Below are 19910 nucleotides of genomic sequence, written 5' to 3' on the forward strand. Positions count from 1 at the left end.
TACTTTACACAAGGCTTGGTAAATCTCCCCTATCCATGGTTTGTACCTGCAGATTAACACTTGTCCAGGTGGAGAACCAAGGAGATCTAGACATTTTTATAGAGTCTCTGAACACTTAAGGGGGTAAGATGATAGATGGAAATAAAAAATAAAATAAAAAAAGTTGTCTTCTCCAGACCACTAAACGTAAAAACATTTTATAGGTACCTAAAACTAAGCTGGTTAGAAAAACTCAGTGACTATTTAAGTAGATTTCTTTAAGTTTCTTAAGCATCCCACCTTCTGTTTGGGTCTTCGTACTTCTTTATGATGTGTTCAGGATTCCTTTGATAGCCATTCATCCATCTTACAGCTCTCCCTATTTTCCCTTAATACCTTCCAGGCATAATTGTATTTTCCAATGAGCTTAGAAATGGAAAAGCAAATGGAACTTTAGAAACTTCTACTACCTTTTATTTTTATTGGATATTTTGCAGCTATTCCCTTTAATAATATTACACCTACTCTTGATTTGGTTCCTGAAAATACCTAGTAAGCAATATATCCAATACATTGTATTGTAAGAAGATTAACCCACCTCAACAATGGAATTGTTTAAAGAAACTATTTTAAAGGAAAACCATCTCTGCTTTCATGAAACCTGGACCATAGGCAACATGACAGACTGACAGGGACTTTTATTATGACTCCGAATGTCTCTTCCTATATGCAAGTAGAACCTGTGGTTCGGCCAACATAAAAGTAGTAACTGGTTTCCCTTCAAAGAGGTATTCCCTTCTTAGAAAAAAATGACATAATGCCAGAATATGCCATCACTTTATGATCAGTGGGGGTCCCCCAAAAAATGGGGATAGTAAGGAAAATGCAGTGCTGTTGCAGCACTGTATGCCCTCTTTGATGTTTAATGCAGAGTAGCACTCTGGGCCATCTTCATGGATAGGGGCTACAGTGTTATTGTAACTTATTGGTATACGAAGGTGTTCGGTGTTATTGGTGTCCTTCCATATCTTTTCTCATGACGAAAAATATCCCAAGTTACACACAATTGCTTGTTAAAAACAAAACAAAAAGTATGATGTTGTTAAACTCTTTTTTTTAGGAGAGTTATATGCTATATATGTCTGTGTGTGGCCACCCAGTAAATTCAGTGTGGATTGCAGCATCTTGAGTGCTTTGCTGACCTTGCATAATGAGAAATTAGATTCTTAAAGGGGTACTCCGGTCCTGAGACATCTTATCCCCTATCCAAAGGATAGGGGAAAAAATGTCTCACCGCGGGGGTCCCACTGCTGGGGACCCCCCGCAATCTTCTATTCACCACCCACCTGTTTGAGCTGCATGCCACGGTGCCAGCTCACAAACAGCCGGGTGGAGATCACGGGGCCAGAGTATAGTGACATCACGACTCCGCCCCCGTGTGACATCACCCCCCGCTATGCAAGTCTATGGGAGGGGGCGTGACGGACGTCACGCCCCCTTCCATAGACTTGCATAGCGGGGGCAGGGGGTGACGTCACATGGGGGGGCGGAGTCATGAGGTCACTATACTCCAGCCCCGTGGTCGCCACACGGCTGTTTGTGAGCTGGCACCACGGCGTACAGCTCAAACAGGTGGGTGGTGAATACAAGATTGCGGGGGTCCCCAGGTAAATTGCCGGAGAGTTTCTCAGAGACTCACATGATCAGATGTGTTCCCAAAAAGTCCAATGCCAGAGCTCCTATGCAAGTATATGGGATCTCTGGCATTGGACTTCTTGGAATCTATCTGACCACCTAGAGCAATTCTCAGGATATGAGATTACTCAGAAAGTTTAAAGGGGTATTCCAGGCCAAAACTTTTTTTTATATATCAACTGGCTCCGGAAAGTTAAACAGATTTGTAAATTACTTCTATTAAAAAATCTTAATCCTTCCAATAGTTATTAGCTTCTGAAGTTTTCTGTCTAACTGCTCAATGATGATGTCACGTCCCGGGAGCTGTGCATGATGGGAGAATATCCCCATAGGAACTGCACAGCTCCCGGGACGTGAGTCATCAGAGAGCAGTTAGACAGAAAAGAACAACTCAACTTCAGAAGCTAATAACTATTGGAAGGATTAAGATTTTTTAATAGAAGTAATATACAAATCTGTTTAACTTTTCGGAGCCAGTTGATATATAAAAAAAAAGTTTTGGCCTGGAATACCCCTTTAAATGTATCCTGCCGCCCGAGTGAAGGAGGAATAATGCTTCAACTAAACTAAAGAAAAGGTAAGTGTGGACACATCATTGGCTGAAGATACATTTACTACATAATTATCACGATGTGTTATATCTTAAAATTACAAAAAATAAGGTGCCTTTAAGACATGAGAAAAAACTTGAATAAAGACCTACTTTAATGTCTCCCTATAATGTTGCCCTTTTAGTGACATAGGCCTGTCTATTAAAATAGAGCATATTAGGAGTTTTATTTCAAGGAAGAAATCCACCTTAATTATAAAAATTGTCATGGTTGCGCCAGAAGGCAACACACCTTTGTATGAACCCTCTTTCTTAATATTTTCGCAAACTTCACTACAAAGAGCCTGGATTCCCCAGTCTGACATCAAAGTTGGTCGCAAGAAGCGCTAGCCTAAAGAAAGATACAGGCAATATTAAAAGAAAAGCCATGCTTTAAAGTAATGGAAAGTCACTTAATTAGATTAGTACATTTCATTTTGATAGTATATTAAAAAGAATACTTCAAACATCCATAGCTTATCCCTTAGTGGCAAAAAAATAATAAAAAACACCTTTAATATCTATTTTTAGATCAATAGTTATGTCTTTGTGTAACATTTTATTGTTGCTGCCAAAGCAAAAAAAAAACAAAAAACTTTATAACATATGCTTATTATGAACGAAGAATGCGAAATGTGACAAGTGGTACCACAAGAAAACTAGGGATGGGAGGAACCGGCTAAGAGCAAAAATATTCCTTTTAGACTCAAGTATCCCAGGAAAGAAAGGGTTACAGGGTTTGTTCAACAATATTATGAAGCATATATATAGATACCAGTATTATTTCATGGGCAGTAGAAGGTAGGAAAGAATAGATTATAAAAAACACCTAGTTTTCTGGATAAGACATTATGCAGTGGGAACCGATACTACACGTGCCTGCAGCCCCAGGCCATATTGGGGCTCCATCAAATAGAAGAAATGCTGCAGCACTCTATAACATTAAATTGAAAAATGTCATTGTTTCCCCCCCCCCTCCCCCACACACTATATTAATCAACAATTAAGCCACCATTCTCAGGTAGCCGGGTCCCTGTGAACAATATTGCCTGGTTTTGGTCTCAACACAAAGAAGTGGGGTACAAGTAGGATCGCCACTGGAAATTTCCATTGAGACCAGGACGATCTGTTTTTACCATAGCCTGAGGCCATTTCACTGGGAAAAGTGTTCCACGGATAACCCCTTAAGGACTCAGCCTATTTTGGCCTTAAAGGGGTACTCTGCCAAAAAACATCTTATCCCCTATCAAGGGATAGGGTATAAGATGTCTGATCATGGTGGTCCCGCCGCTGGGGACCCTTGCAATCTCTGGGCCAGCAGCGTTGGCGTCCGGAACAGAGAAGCTTGGAGCTTACACATTTATGATCTCACGCCACACTACCTCCATTCATGTCTATGGGTGGGGGCTTGACGGCTAGTATGTAGCCGTCATGCCTTCTCTCATAGACATAAATGGAGGGAGTGTGTCTTTTGGCGGAGTACCCCTTTAAGGACCTGGCCAATTTTCATTTTTGCACTTTTGTTTTTCCTCCTCCCCTTCTAAAAATCATCACGCTTTCAATTTTACACCTACAGACCCATATAAGGGCTTGTTTTTTGCATCACCAATTGTAATTTGTAATGACATAACTTATTTTATAACATAAATTGTGGTGAAACAAAAAAAAACTTATTTGTGGGGTGAAATAAAAAAAACCCCTATTTTGTAATTTTGGGGGCTTCCGTTTCTACGCAGTGCAATTTTTGGTAAAAATGACACCTTATTGTCTGTAGGTCCATACGGTTGCTAGGATACCCAAATTATGTAGGTTTTATTTTATTTTACTACAAAAAAAAAATTATAACTACATGCACCAAAATTAGTATGTTTAAAATTGTCATCTTCTGACCCCTAGAACTTTTTTATTTTTCAGCATACTGGGCTATGTGAGGGCTCATTTTTGTGGCATGGTCTGTAGTTTTTATCGGTATCATTTTTGTTTTGATGGGATCACTTTTTATAAATTTTTTTATGGTGTATGAAGTGACCAAAAATGCACAATTTTGGATTTTTGACTTTGACTGCATACACTGTTCAATGCTATGCAATAGCATAGCATTGATCACTGTTATCGGTGCTCTGCTGCTCCAGCCTGCATGGCTGGATGGGAGTAGCAGAGGACTGACCGGACGGCAAAGAGGCAGGTAAGGGGCCTCTGGCCATTCTCTCAGCTGATCAGGACATCGAGATTTCATGGCGATGGTCCCGAACTGCTCTGCTGAGCTGCCGGAATCATTTCACTTTTATTTTAGATTCCGCGATCAACTTTGATCGAGGCGTCTAAAGGGTTAATACCGGGCATTAACCCTGGGTCCTGTCTGATGATAGCAGTCAGGACCCAACGGGTTTGAAGCGTGCTCAGCTCGTTAACATGCTTTAAACCCTGGTATCGGTACCAGGGCGTACAGGTATGCCATGCGTCCCAGATTAAAATCAAGCTGTATCCCAACTATATGGATATTGAAAGTTGTATACAAGATGGTAAAGGTGTCTTGTAGGTTGGACAATTATGATCCTTGTAATATGTTTCCCTTTTTTTCCCCCATTTTCATGGGACATTTTTGTAACTTTTCCCCTTACATCAATAAATGTGTTTAGATATGTTGTGAAACAATGACAGTTTTCATTTATTTAACTTCTGGTAAAAGTAAAAAATTAGAGCGAGAACAGGCGCCCAAAAAAAAGTAACAATTTTATAAATTATTCAGATTAAAAAAATGTATAAAAAAATGAAAACCACGCCCACTTTTCATGAGATTAGCTGAATACCTTAGATAAACACCTTTACTCAAACTTTTTTTTGCCTAAATTTGTTTGTCTTAAAATATTACATTTTGTATGCTTTGGAGTATTAAGGGGAGTGAGAGTTACGACATATTGAAAGCAAGTGTGTAGACATTTTGCACTGCATTCAGCAAGAAGCCAAACATTTATTTTGGAAAACAGATAGGAGAGATGGAATTATTAAGTAGCGCTAAGTATCTCCAGGCACTTGTTTTTATACATTTATATACATAAAAAAAACTTGTTTTAAATATAGCTTCTAAATATTTCTTTTTTATATTATTATTATAACTTTTTAGGGTTTATCTACTATTATTAAAAAAAAAATTTGCTAATCCTTACATTCCTATTATTATCCAATTCAAAAAAAATTGAACTGTAATTCTTAAATAGAGATGTCGCAAATTGTTCGCCGCCGAACAGTTCCCGGTGAATTTAGCATGTTCGCGTTCGCATCGCCGGGCGAACATATGTGAAGTTCGATCCGCCCCCTATACTTTAACATTCCAGTAAACTTTGACCCTGTGAGTCAGAGTCAGCAGACACATTACAGCCAATCAGCAGCAGTCCCTCCCTTCCAGACCCACCTACCTCTTGCACGGACGCCATTTTACCCTCATTCAGCATGCTGCAGGCTTAGGAAGTGGAGGGACAGAGAAGCTGCTCCTGCTGTATAGGGAAAGCGATAGCTAGGTTGCGCTGCTAGGTGGTGTATTCAGGGTCCAGTTTACTCCTAAAGCACTAGTGTAACATCTGCTTTAAGGACAGCACCCAAAAAAGCCTTTTTTAGGGCTGAAAGATATCAGTCCGTGTGTCTTGTAATAGCTAGAGGCACCCTGGTTGGGAGGGAACTGCTGGTTAAAAGGGGTACTCCAGAATCAAACTTAAGTTCCTTCAAGCAACTAACTACTACAGTATTCAAAGGGCTGAAAGATATCATTCCGTGTGTCTTGCAACAGCTGGAGGCACCCTGGTTGGGTGGGAACCACTGGTTAAAAGGGAAACTCCGCTGGCAAGCTTTTTTTCTTTAAAGCAAGTAACTACTACAGTATTCAAAGGGCTGAAATATATCAGTCCGTGTGTTTTGCAACAGCTGGAGGCACCCTGGTTGGGGACCACTGCATAAAAGGGGAACTCCGCTGGCAAGCTTTTTTGCTCATTGTCACACTAGTGCAAATCACATTTGGTGTGATAGTTGTGCAAATAAAAAAACAAAAACTTTTTTGGCTGTTAAATAAAACCAGTCGTCACTGTCAGTTCACATCACAGTTGCCAGTTTTTTTGCCTGCAGGGCAAATTGTGTCACCCTAGTGCAAATCACATTAGGTGTGACGGTTGTGCAAATTAAAAAAAAAACATTTTTTGGCTGTTAAATAAAACCAGTCGTCACTGTCAGTTCACGTCACAGTTGCCAGTTTTTTTGCCTGCAGGGCAAATTGTGTCCCCCTAGTGCAAATCACATTAGGTGTGACAGTTGTGCAAATAAAATAAAAACTTTTTTAGCTGTTAAATAAAACCAGTCGTCACTGTCAGTTCACATCACAGTTGACAGTTTTTTTCCCTGCAGGGCAAATTGTGTCACCCTAGTGCAAAGCACATTAGGTGTGACAGTTGTGCAAATAAAAAAAAAAACTTTTTTGGCTGTAAAATAAAACCAGTCGTCACTGTCAGTTCACGTCACAGTTGCCAGTTTTTTTGCTTGCAGGGCAAATTGTGTCAACCCAGTGCAAATCACATTAGGTGTGACAGTTGTACAAATAAAAATAAAAAAACTTTTTGGGCTGTTAAATAAAACCAGTCCTCACTGTCAGTTCACATCACAGTTGGCAGTTTTTTTTGCCTGCAGGGCAAATTGTGTCATCCTAGTGCAAATCACATTAGGTGTGACAGTTGTGTAAATTAAAAAATTAAAAAATAAACTTTTTGGCTGTTAAATAAAACCAGTCGTCACTGTCAGTTCACGTCACAGTTGCCAGTTTTTTTGCCTGCAGGGCAAATTGTGCCAACCTTGTGCAAATCACTTTAGGTGTGACAGTTGTGCAAATAAAAAAAATATAAAAAAACTTTTTTGGCTTTTAAATAAAACCAGTTGTCACTGTCAGTTCACGTCAAAGTTACCAGTTTTTTTGCCTGCAGGGCAAATTGTGTCACCCTAGTGCAAATCCCATTTGGTGTGACACTTGTGCAAATTTAACCAAAAAAAAAAGACAGGAAGAGGAAGGCTACCCCGCAGGGGCCGTCGTGGTGCTGGGATTCCCTTTGGCCCTAGAATGGCCAGTGTTCAGAGGCCACGTACCCTGAACCCCCAAAGTTCTGAGGATTTAGCTGACTGGCTATCACAAGACACCCAATCTACTACAGCTTCCGCTCGGAACCTTGACGCACCATCCTTCTCCTCCTCTAGCTTAGCTTCGGGCACCTCTCATGCTACCACTTGCCCACCTGCCACCACCACCAACACTAGCACCACAGCAGCTTTACTTGATCCGTCAGAGGAGTTATTTACACATCAGTTTGAAGACATGAGTGATGCGCAACCATTATTGCCAGAGGATGTAGTTAACAGGGATATGTCTGAGTCAGGCAGCATTACACACATGACATGGATGTCATATCACAAACGCCTATGGGATCAACATGTCAGTACAAGCAGCACACAAAGTCAAAGCCACCATCCTCGTCCTGGTCCAGTATCTTCAGCCAGGTCAACCACTGCTGCCCTCCTTGCCCCCTCTCAACCATCCGCCTCTCCGTCTCTCGTCCTTGAGCAGTTCCTGCTCATCTGCCCACAGTCAGGTGTCTGTCAAGGAGATGTTTGAGCGCAAGAAGGCAATGTCTCAAAGTCACCCCCTAGCCCGGCGTCTGACAGCTGGCTTGTCGGAACTGCTAGCCCGCCAGCTTTTACCATACAAGCTGGTGGAGTCTGAGGCCTTTAAAAAATTTGTAGCCATTGGGACACCGCAGTGGAAGCTACCCGGCCGAATTTTTTTTGCACAAAAGCCAATCCCAAACCTTTACTCCATTGTGCAAAAGGAAATTATGGCATGTCTGGCACACAGTGTAGGGGCAAGGGTCCATCTGACCACTGATACCTGGTCTGCAAAGCATGCTGAGGGCAGGTATATCACCTACACTGCGTATTGGGTAAACCTGGTGATGGCTTCCAAGCATGGAATGCGTGGCTCTGCAGAGGAGTTGGTGACACCACCACGACTTGCAGGCAGGCCTGCTTCTACCTCCTCTACTCCTCCTACTCCATCCTCTTCCATAACCTCCTCGGCCGAGTCCTCTTCCACTGCTGCGTATTGCTCCACATCACCGTTACCCCCCCCCCCCAGCTCCCCAGGTGCTATTCCACATCCCAGAGACGGCAGTGTCACGCCATCTTGGGGTTGACTTGCCTCAAAGCGGAGAGTCACACCGCACCAGCGCTCCTGTCGGCCTTGAATGCACAGGTGGATCAGTGGCTGACTCCGCACCAACTGGAGATCGGCAAGGTGGTTTGTGACAACGGAACCAATTTGTTGGCGGCATTGAGGTTGGGCAAGTTGACACATGTGCTGTGCATGGCACATGTGTGTAATCTGATTGTACAACGCTTTGTGCTCAAGTACCCAGGCTTACAGGATGTCCTGAAGCAGTCCAGGAAGGTGTGTGGCCATTTCAGGCGTTCCTACACGGCCATGGCGCACTTTTGAAAAGTATTTATTTGTGTTTTTCACTGTCCTGCATTATAGAGACTTCTGGACTTTATGATAATTTAAACTTGAATTTTCAAGAGTACTAACTAGAGATGAGCGAACTTACAGTAAATTTGATTTGTTACGAACTTCTCGGCTCAGCAGTTAAAGACTTATCCTGCGTAAATTAGTTCAGCCTTCAGGTGCTCCGGTGGGCTGGAAAAGGGGGATACATTCCTAGGAAAGAGTTTCCTAGGACTGTATCCACCTTTTCCAGCCCACCGGAGCACCTGAAGGCTGAACTAATTTATGCAGGAAAAGTCATCAACTGCCGAGCCGAGAAGTTTGTGACGAATCAAATTTACTGTAAGTTCGTCCATCTCTAGTACTAACCATTACACAAAGGAACGCTTGTTGTATGTGATTTTTTTACTTACATTTTCAAAAGTAAAATACAGAGAGGGAAGAACTCTGTTTCTTTATTTGATGAAAAATTTTATTTAGAAAATAATTTCTTTGTCTGTTTTTCCATCCTGCATTATAGAGTCTTCTGGACTCTTGGATATGCGCTTGTTCTTATATTTCAGCCATGTGTACATGCCTAATTTTTCTGGCCTCTGGTGCTGCACTTTTTCTGCTGCTGCAATTTTTCTGGCTGCTGCTTTCATCTTGATTTGATGAAAAATTTTATTTTGTAAAGGATTTCTCAGTGATTTTCACCGTCCTGCATCATAGAGTCTTCTGGACTTTTTTCATCTTGAATTGATGAAAAATTTTATTTGGAAAAGGATTTATCTGTGATTTTCACCGTCCTGCATCATAGAGTCTTCTGGACTTTCTGATAATTTAAACATGGATTTTCCAGAGTACTAACCATTACACCAAGGAATGCTTGTTGCGTGGGATTTTTAAACTTAAATTTTCAAAAATAAAATACAGAGAGCGAAGAACTCTGTTTCTTTATTTGATGAAAATTTTTATTTAGAAAATAATTTATTTGTCTGTTTCTCCGCCCTACATTATAGTGTCTTCTGGACTCTTGAATATGCGCTTGTTCTTATTTTTTAGCCATGTGTACATGCCTAATTTTTCTGGCCTCTGGTGCTGCACTTTTTATGCTGCCGCAATTTTTCTGGGTGCTGCTACAGAAGCGGCTGCAACAATACCAAATTTTTGAGCCATGTGTACATGCCTAATTTTTCTGGCACTCTCTGCTGACATATCTGTCCATTTTAGCAACCGTGCATATTAGATGTATGGTAAGGGTAGCATGGTGGCTCAGAGGTTAGCGCTGCTGACTTGGGGCCTTGGGTTCAAATCCCACTATGTGCTGCCTAAAGGGGGGCTCTAACTGTGCTGCCCAATATGGGGGACTCTATGTGCTGCCTAAAGGGGGGATCTAAATATGTGCTGCCTGAAGGGGGCTCTATGTGCTGCCTAAAGGGTGGCTCTAACTATGTGCTGCCTAAAGGGGGGCTCTAACTATGTGCTGCCTAACATGGGGGAATCTATGTGCTGCCTAAAGGGGGATCTAACTATGTGCTGCCTAAAGGGAGGTTCTAACTATGTGCTGCCTAACATGGGGGAATATATGTGCTGTCTAAAGGAGGGATCTAACTATGCTAAAGCACGTTATTCCAAACCATTTAGGAATGTTAGGTGATTTATGCCCTTTATGGATTAAAACCAGACTCTGCATCAACTATGTAATATTCCGTGGGAGTTTTGCCATGGATCCCACTCCGGCACGCCACAGTCCAGGTGTTAGTCCCCTTGAAACAACTTTTACTTGAAATTACTATTGTGGCCAGAAAGAGTCCCTGTGGGTTTTAAAATTTGCCTGCCCATTGTAGTCAATGGCGGTTCGCCCGGTTCGCAAACTTTTGTGGAAATTCGCGTTCGCGGTTCGCGAACCAAAAATGTTATGTTCGCGACATCACTATTCTTAAATACAATTAGTGTTTGTGTTTGTGTGATATAATAATAATAGATATAATAATATTAATAATAATACATTACATTACTCATACGATGCATTTTATGCTATTCAGTGAGCATGCTTTAGTCTGTGTATTGTAAAGGCTTCGGAAGATTATTATAATTTTTTTTCCTTTTTCTTTTATTTCAAGCTTGTAACTTTAATTATGGCTCACAGGCGCAGAAGTTTTAAGCCATAAAATGACCAGTCAATGTGCCTAGGGGACTAAGACATCTAAATAAATTACGCCTGATTTTTTGACCCTGTCAAATATTATTACAATACGTTATTTCTCTGTGAATTGATTTTTACCAAAGCTGAAATCACATTTCGTATTAGAAAGACTGTAAAATTTGTGGCTAAGCCATTAAAAAGAAAATGGATAAAAAACATAATAATTCCAGCAATTTTTGCTTCATAACTTCCTCTCCTTTGATCATTTCTGTTTCATACTACAATTGTAACTGTTCTTTATACCATTCCTCTCTCTTTATTTTCACAAAGCTGTATCTTGCTACAAGGCTACTAAATGCAGACGGAGCCCTCCCCCATTGTTCCTCTGTTAACAAGAAGCCATTGTTTAGATTTAATGATTTTTAAGTGAAATAGTCTATAAAACTAGTGATCTTTATTCTGAAGAGTAATATTACCTTCTAAATAATAATTCATGTAACGTCAGACTAGGGTTTCTTGGAAAAAACACTCTCTAGATTTATGTTTTAAGCAGGATACAATATCAATAAGGTTTATAGGATGTATGTGAATAGACCAAAGACCAAGAAATAGACCATATTGTCAAGTGATTGTCTCCAAATCGTTTTGCTGGACCTTAAGGGAGCTGTTTATTTGAAGTCTATTATCATGTTAGAGCCAGGGCTCACTGTTGCGTTGCTCACTAAGGCTACGTTCACATCTGCATAAAAAAAAACACTTTTTTTTTTTATTGATCTGCTCTGTGTGGGAGAAGAATACAAAAAATAGAGCAGGTGGATCTACTGCACAATTGACATCAATGATGCCCATTGAACTCCATTGACTTTAATGGGGTCCATTGGGTTACCAGTATGGTGTCTAATATTTTACTGAACAAAAAAAATAATATATATTGCTTTATATGTTTTTTTTTCTGGTTATTTGAGTGGATTCTCCAGCATAAGCCCTCATTTGAGCCTTCTACACAGATGTGATCATAGCTGTACCTCCTCTAAATACTGCACACGGGCAGATTTCTCTGTGAGAACAATTATAGGTGTAACATCTGTGTGTTCTCCAATAACTAATATGTTACTAAGGCTGGGTTCACGGCATAGTTTCCCTCCAACGTGCATCGGAGGGAAGCTGATGCTAGAACTAATCCCATTAATTTAAATAGGACATTTCACTATTACCCAGCGTCTTAATTTTGAGGCTGGATGGTTGAACACGCTGGACTGCTCTGGACAGGGGAACAAAGCTGGCTGCATTCCCCTGCCCGGCGTCCAGATACAGTGGATGCCGGATGCCATGCAAATTATGACAACCGATGCACATTGTCCCTGATTTACTAAAACCCGATTGTTTAACCCCTTGCTGCAAAATGCCGTTTCTAAATGGCGCTGTGGCACAGGAGGGTTATGAAGTGAGCTCAGAAGCTGAGCTCGCATCATACCCGCCCGGTCCTGGCTGCTATCAGCAGCCAGGACCCATGGATAATGCCGGACATCGCTGTTCAGGCAGATGTCAGGAATAAACTCTTTAGACGAGGCGATCAAAATTGATCGCTGCGTCTAAAGTGAAAATGAAAGCTTCCCGGCAGCTCAGTCGGGCTAATCGGGACCATCACGGTAAAATCGAGATGTCCCGATCAGCTAGGATGAATCAGGAGGGTGCCTTACCTGCCTCCTTTCCGTCCAATTGACGATTGATTGTTCCAAGCCTGAAATCCAGGCTTGAGCAATCAACCGCCGATAACACTAATCAATGCATTGCAATGCAATGGCATTGATCAGTGTATTGTATCAATGTACTGCATGTTATAGTCTGTGTACTGCATGTTAACTGCATGTTATACTGCATGTTATAGTATAGCTATAACATTGCAAAAAAAAATGAAAAAAAAGTTAATAAAGATGATTTAACCCCTTTCCTAATAAAAGTTTGAATCACCCCCCTATTTCCATAAAAAAAAACTGTGTAAATAAAAATAAAAATAAACATATGTGGTATCGTCACATGCGTAACTGTCTGGACTAAAAAAAAATATTGTCAATAAAACCGCACGGTCAATGGCGTATGCGCAAAAAATTTCCAAAGTCGAAAATAGCGTATTTTTGGTAATTTTTTATACCATAAATTTTTTTATAAAAAGCGATCAAAAAATCTGATCAAAAGAAACTGGTACCGATAAACCGCCCTGTACGTGACAAAATAAAAAAGTTATAGGGGTCAGAAGATGACAATTTTAAATGTATACATTTTCCTGCATGTAGTTGAGATTGTTTTCAGAAGTACGACAAAATCAAACCTATATAAGCAGGGTATCATTTTAGTGGTATGGACCTACAGAATAAAGATAAGGTATCATTTTTACCAAAAAATTTACTGCATAGAAAAGCCCCCAAAAGTTACAAAATGGCGTTTATTTATTTATTTATTTTGTCCCATAATGTTTTTTTTTTCCAGTTCAGGTAAAATGACTGATGTCATTAAAAAGTAGATTTTGTGGTGCAAAAAAATAAGCCATCATATGGATTTTTAGGGGCAAATTTGAAAGGGTTATGATTTTTAAAAGTTAAGGAGAAAAAAATGAAAGTGCAAAAACGGAAAAATGCTTGGTCCTTAAGGGGTAAATGTGGAGTGTTTTTCTTTTTACTCAGTTTTTTCCCCCTGATTTACTAATCTGTCACCCATCTCTGGTTTGTTTTTTTGTGTCGCACGGGTTTAAATCTGTTGCACGAAATGTATTCTGCCCTGACAAGCAGTATTGCCAAGATGATTACAGAAACATCCAATTAAAGATAGGAAAGTGAGAAGCAAACACACAGAACAGATTAAGATATATGGGTCAAAAATAATTTTAAAAAGTGGTTCAATGTAGCTGGGGAGGCTACATAAGTTTTTGTACTACTACCCCCATCATGGAACATACTCTGTTCAATAATGGGGGTTGTAGTACAGGAGCTGAGGGATTGATCGCATCGGGTCTCACTTCTGAGACCCCATGCGATCAGAAGTTATTAAGCAGGGGAGCCGGCAGTGTGGTCCTCAACCCTGCGATGTATAGTGTTTTTACTTTCATTTTTAAATTCCCCACCATGAGCCCTGAATGGACGGTACTGAGGAGCCATTCAGGGCTCCCGGCAGGGTTTTCAAATAGAAGCACTGCAGTGGGTAAAGATATATAGAATCGGTGGGGGGTATATGTCTGGCCCCCCGCAGCGCTTCTATATATCTTTCCCCTGCTGTGCTATATAAGTCTCCCCCCTGCAGTGCTTTTATATAGGTAGTGTCCCCCGCAGCGCAGTCATATGCCCCCCACAGCACATTTTTATTGGTATTTTCCCCTGCAGTGCATGTGTATATATATTTCCCCCCCCTGCATCGCTATCATAAGCCTCCAGCAGCGCCAGGAAGCTGCCCAGCCTTGATGCGCTGCTGAAGGAATACTTGTCTTTCATAGAGCTCCGGTGGTATATGTACATAGAAGCACTGTGGGGGAAAGATAACGCTATATATCTGGCCCCCACAGCGCTTCTATAATCATATTTATATGACTTTGCAGCGCTATGAATGAAAAGTATTCTAACAGCAGCGCATGCACTTCATGCATAGCGCTGCCGAGGCATATGGTTATTGAAGCTCTGTGGGGGCCAGACATATGTCTGACCCCTGCAGCACATCTATATACAGATGCCAAAGCAGCGCTATGAATGACAAGTATTCTTTCAGCAGCGCATTGGGTTGGCCGGCTTCCGGGGAAGATGCGTTGCTTTTAGAATACTTTTCATTCATATCGATGCCAGGGGCTTATGATAGCACTACAGGGGAAAAATGTATACATGCGCTGCAGGGGGGCATATGGTTGTGCTACGGGGGACAATACCTATTTAAATGCACTGCGGGGAGCAAGACTTACATAGTGCAGCAGGGGCAAGATATATAGAAGTGTTGCAGGGGGCCAGACTCATACCCCCCCAGCGATTCTATGTAACTTTCCCCACCACAGCACTTCTATTTGAAAACCATGCTGGGAGCCCTGAAAGCCTCCTCAGTACCGGTCATTCAGGGGTCCTGGAGGGGAATTTAAAAACAAAAGTAAAAGTACATTGTACATCACTGGGGAGCGGAGCACGCCGCCTGCTCCCTTGCTTAATAACTTCTGACCGGATCTGGTCTCAGAAGTGAGAACTGGTGTGATCAATCCCTCAGCCCCTGTACTACTGCCCCCAACACAGAACAGATCCTTTTTCATGATGGGGGTAAGAGTCACTCGGTTTTGAGTAATTTCCCGACAGCTCTGAGTTTTGTAAAAGCAAAGTTCACTCGTTTTCCTGTGAGTTTTTCATCATACTCAGCTAACCACACCCATTTTGCTTGGTTTAAAAACACTCTGAGTGATGGTATTTTGTGTTGGGAAATTGTGTCGCACAAAGTGTTGCATGGGCTATGCGACACAAATTTGGTTGCACAACCCGAGAAAAAGAGTTGGGTTAACATTAGTAAATCAGGGCCATTGTCATCAGTTGTGGCATCAGTTGCCTCGAGATCTGGGCTGAGCTTACCTATGCCGGATACTGGACATATGTGAACCCAGCCTAATAAAACTGTCTCCACCCTTACCGTTTCTTAACTTTAGTAAATAATTGCTTAAAATGAAGTTAACTTAGTTCATTTTCTCACTACACCAATTCAACACTATTTCAGAAAGGGGAAGTATTTCAGAATCACAAAAAGTCTCATCAACAAGATTAAAAGTATCAGTGCACAATATCAAGCAATTCCAATGGTTGCAAACAGTGAATATATTTAATCTACATACCTACTAGTCATTACATTAAAAGGGGTACTACCATGTTGACAACTTATCTCCTATCTAAAGGACAGGGGATAAGTTGCCTGATCGCGCGGGGTCCCTCCGCTGTGGACCCCAGCGATCTCGCACGCAGCACCCCACTGTCATCAGGCACCGGAGCGAACATCGCTCCGGGTCTGATGACTGCCGATCACGGGGCCGGAGTATCGTGACGTCACGGCTCCGCCCCCTCAAAGTAAGTGTATGGCAGGGGGCGAGACAGCTGTCTCGCCCCTGTCATAGACTTGCATTGAGGGGGCAGAGCGTGACGTCACATGGGGGCGGAGCTGTGACATCATGATCACCGGGCGGATGTTCGCTCCGGGGCCTGATGAGAGCGGGGGGGCTGCGTGCGAGATCACAGGGGTCCCCAGTGCAGGACCCCACGCGATCAGGCAACTTATCCCCTATCCTTTAGATAGGGATAAGTTGTCAAAACGGTAGTACCCCTTTAAGTCATGTATGGTGAGCTGCAGCAAACTCAAGAAAAATACAAGTAAATAGTTAAATTGATTATAACAGCTTAATGTAAATGGTAATTCACCATAAATATTATTAACTTTAATTTGCAGCTAATAAACAAACAAGACAGTGAATTCTCGGGTGGTATGGACTTATCATTCCCATCATCCATTATATAGTAATGAATTCAGAGTTCATTTCATTTCTCCATATCTACTTTAATCTCTTCTGAGTGGTGTGTGAACATGGGGATGAATCTTGAAGCGAATGAAAATGTATACATTAGTATCAATGCAACCATGTAAAGCTGACTGGATTCCCTTTTGAATGATCTTAAGGAAACTTTGGGGTTTCCTGGCCTCCTTTTTGGAGGTATTTTTCTTTTTTTAATGATTCCTATTTTATATGATTCTGCCATCTTATATATGCACATTTTTTCTATACCTATATTGTTTATGCCATACTTTTATTTTATTATTTAGTTTGGCTATGTACTGTGAGTCCATATGAAATCAAAACTGTCAGTTTTTTTTCCCATATGAACCAATCACAGCAAAGCTTTCATATTTTAACTAGCTCTGGTATAATTAAAGCTGAGCTGCCATTGGTTGCTCTGGACAGTTTTGCTTTTAGGCATATTGATAAATCTTGGCCATTGAGTGTGGGAGAAGTTAAAGGGGTATTCTGACCCTGAGACATCTTATCCCCGCGGGGGTCCCCCCGCAATCTTGTTTTCCCCACCCACCTGTTTGAGCTGCACACCGCAGTGCCAGCTCACAAACAGCCGGGTGGCGACCATGGGGGCGGAGAATCGTGATGTCAATACTCTGCCCCCGTGTGACGTCACCCCCCCGCCCCAGCTATGTAAGTCTATGGGAGGGGGGTGATGTCACGATTCTCCGCCCCCGTGGTCGCCACCCGGCTGTTTGTGAGCTGGCACTGCAGCGTGCAGCTCAAACAGGTGGGTGGCGAATACAAGATTGTGGGGGTCCCCAGCGGCGGGACCCCCGCGGTGAGACATCTTATCCCCTATCCTTTGGATAGGGGATAAGATGTCTCAGGGCCGGAGTACCCCTTTAAGAAAGGACTCATCTGTAACACTTGCTGACATTGTTATGGAGAACATAATCTTAGTAAATGAAGATGTTAGTCAATAAGTCATGTTTACCTAAGAAACATCACAGTCCTTAGGGTGACTATCACATACACTTTAAAATAACTAAATATAATGTAAGCATTTTGTTATACATACTTACTTACTGAAACCTTCAGTTGAGTAATACGTTTTCTTCGTTTTACCACAGTTCTGTAATGGCAAAGCATAGGGGATAAGATGTCTGATCACGGGGGTCTGGCCGCTGGGGAGCCCGCAATCTGTCCTGCATCATCCATTGCTTATTAGCTGCACGGAGCGAAGATCGCTCTGTGTCTGATAACTCACGATACAGGGGCCGGAGTATTGTGATGTCATGTTTCCGCCCTTTGTGACGTCACACCCGCCCCCTCAATGCAAGTCTATGGGAGGCTGCCATGCCCTCTCCCATAGGCTTGCATTGAAGGAGCGGAATGTGATGTCACAAGGGGTGGAGCCGTAACATCACCATACTCCGGCCCCTGTATATCTTCGCTCCTTGCAGCTAATGATAAGTGGGTGCGGGGGTCCCCAGTGGCGGGACCCCGGTGATCAGACATCTTATCCCTATCTTTTAGATAGGGGATAAGATGTCTAGGAGCGGAGTACCCCTTTAAGCATCATTGCATATGGCTTGTCAACAGCTACGCCTCTCCTCTCATTTTGCTCTTCGGAACGTTGTCCACATGTTTTCGTTTATCTAGAACGTGGCTGACATACGTTCTCACAACTTTTAGCAATTAGGTTGACGAGTGAGGGTAACTTTAGATGCCTTATCAGCGTGTCACAATATTAGAGGAAGAACCACGGGCCCTTCCTGGCATCATTAAACAAATCAGCTATTAAGTTAATTTTCTCTGATAATGTAATTGTGTGTTAACATATTACTGTCAGATCTATTTGTATCAGGCACTGAATAAATTAGTAATATGATAGGTAGTGTGAACCTCATTGTACTAGACAAAATGTTCTGTCTCGGTTATCAATATTTATGAGTATACAACGAGCGGCACAATCATAAAGTAATTTTCCATATAAATAGATATTGTGAGAGGTACAAGTGTAGTCTGTATTATTAAAGTGGTTTGTAGGTCTTGTTCAAATGGGAGTCACTAAATGAGTGCGGTAAAACTGGTAACACTTAGATGTAATATTTTAATTTGCCGATTTATTACAATATAATTAGCTCCAAAATATCTATCTATATAAAACTCAATGGGGAAGATTTATCAAAACCTGTGCAAAGAAGAAGTTGCCCAGTTTCCCATAGCAACCAATCAGATCACTTCTTTCATTTTGCAGAGGCCTTGTTAGAAATGAAAGAAGCGATCTGATTGGTTGCTATGGGCAACTGGGCAACTTTTCCTCTTGACAGGTTTTGATAAATCTCCCCCAATGTGTGTATGTGTGTATGTGCGTGTATGTGTGTATGTTCCAGCATCATGTCCAAACGGCTAAAGATATTAACATGAAACTTGGTACACATGTTACTTATATGTCAACAACAAACATAGCATAGGTAATTTAACCCTTATTCACCCCCATTTGCCAGGGTCAGGGTTTTTGTTTAAAGCCCCATGTCTATGGGAAATATATGTTACTGCATAACTTCCAAATGGCTGGAGATATTTCGATAATACTTGGTCACATGTTACTTATATGTCCACTTAAAATATAGTTAATTTAACCCTTAACTACCCCCATTTGTGTGGGTCAGGGTTTTTGTTTAAAGTCTCATGCAAATCAATGGGAAATGTATTTTCCCACATAACTTCTGGACGGCTGGAGATATTTCAATACCTGGTACACATATTTTGGGTCAGGATATGAGGACGGTATATGAGGTTGGGAAATGAGGATGGGATATGAGAACGGGATATGAGGTTGGGATAGGAGGTCAGGATAGGAGGTCGAGATAGGAGGACGGTACATGAGGACGGGATAGGAGGTTGGGATAGGAGGTCGGGACAGGAGGTCAGGATAGAAAGTCGGGATAGGAGGTCGAGATAGGAGGTCGAGATAGGAGGACGGGATATGATGATGGGATACAAGGTCAAGATAAGAGGTCAAAATAGGAGGTCAAGATAGGAGGTCGAGATAGGAGGACGGGATAGGAGGTCGAGATAGGAGGTCAAGATAGGAGGATGGGATAGGAGGTCAGGATAGGAGATCAAGATAGGAGGACGGGATATGAGGACAGGTTAGGAGGATGGGATAGGAAGTCGGGATAGGAGGTCGAGATAGGAGGACGGGATAGGAGGTCGGGATAGGAGGTCGAGATAGGAGGACGGGATAAGAGGACGGGATAGGAGGTCAGGATAGGAGGTCGGGATAGGTGGTCGAGATAGGAGGACAGGATAGGGATAGGAGGTCGGGATAGGAGGTCGGGATAGGAGGTCAGGATAGGAGGTCGAGATAGGAGGACGGGATATGAGGTCAAAAGCTTAGGAAGGAAAATTCAGGCAACGCCGGGTACTCAGCTAGTATATAATAAAACTCAATGTGTATGTGTGTATGTAT

General features: G+C 41.9%; 1 protein-coding gene and 1 long non-coding RNA gene across 11 annotated transcripts in view; one reads left to right on the plus strand and one right to left on the minus strand.

Annotated features, from left to right (window-relative positions):
• NRXN1 (neurexin 1) overlaps positions 1 to 19910 on the plus strand; it is a 1474530-nt gene that overhangs the window by 601200 nt on the left and 853420 nt on the right. The window lies entirely within an intron of this gene.
• On the minus strand, positions 127 to 17654 carry LOC130362898 (uncharacterized). The gene is made up of 3 exons (XR_008891611.1): positions 17515 to 17654; positions 2517 to 2615; positions 127 to 405 (listed from the first exon to the last, which is right to left on the minus strand). It is a non-coding gene; the product is annotated as an uncharacterized LOC130362898 (long non-coding RNA).

The sequence above is a fragment of the Hyla sarda genome, chromosome 3 (genome assembly GCF_029499605.1).
Source record: "Hyla sarda isolate aHylSar1 chromosome 3, aHylSar1.hap1, whole genome shotgun sequence".
NCBI classification, from domain to species: Eukaryota; Metazoa; Chordata; class Amphibia; order Anura; family Hylidae; genus Hyla; species Hyla sarda.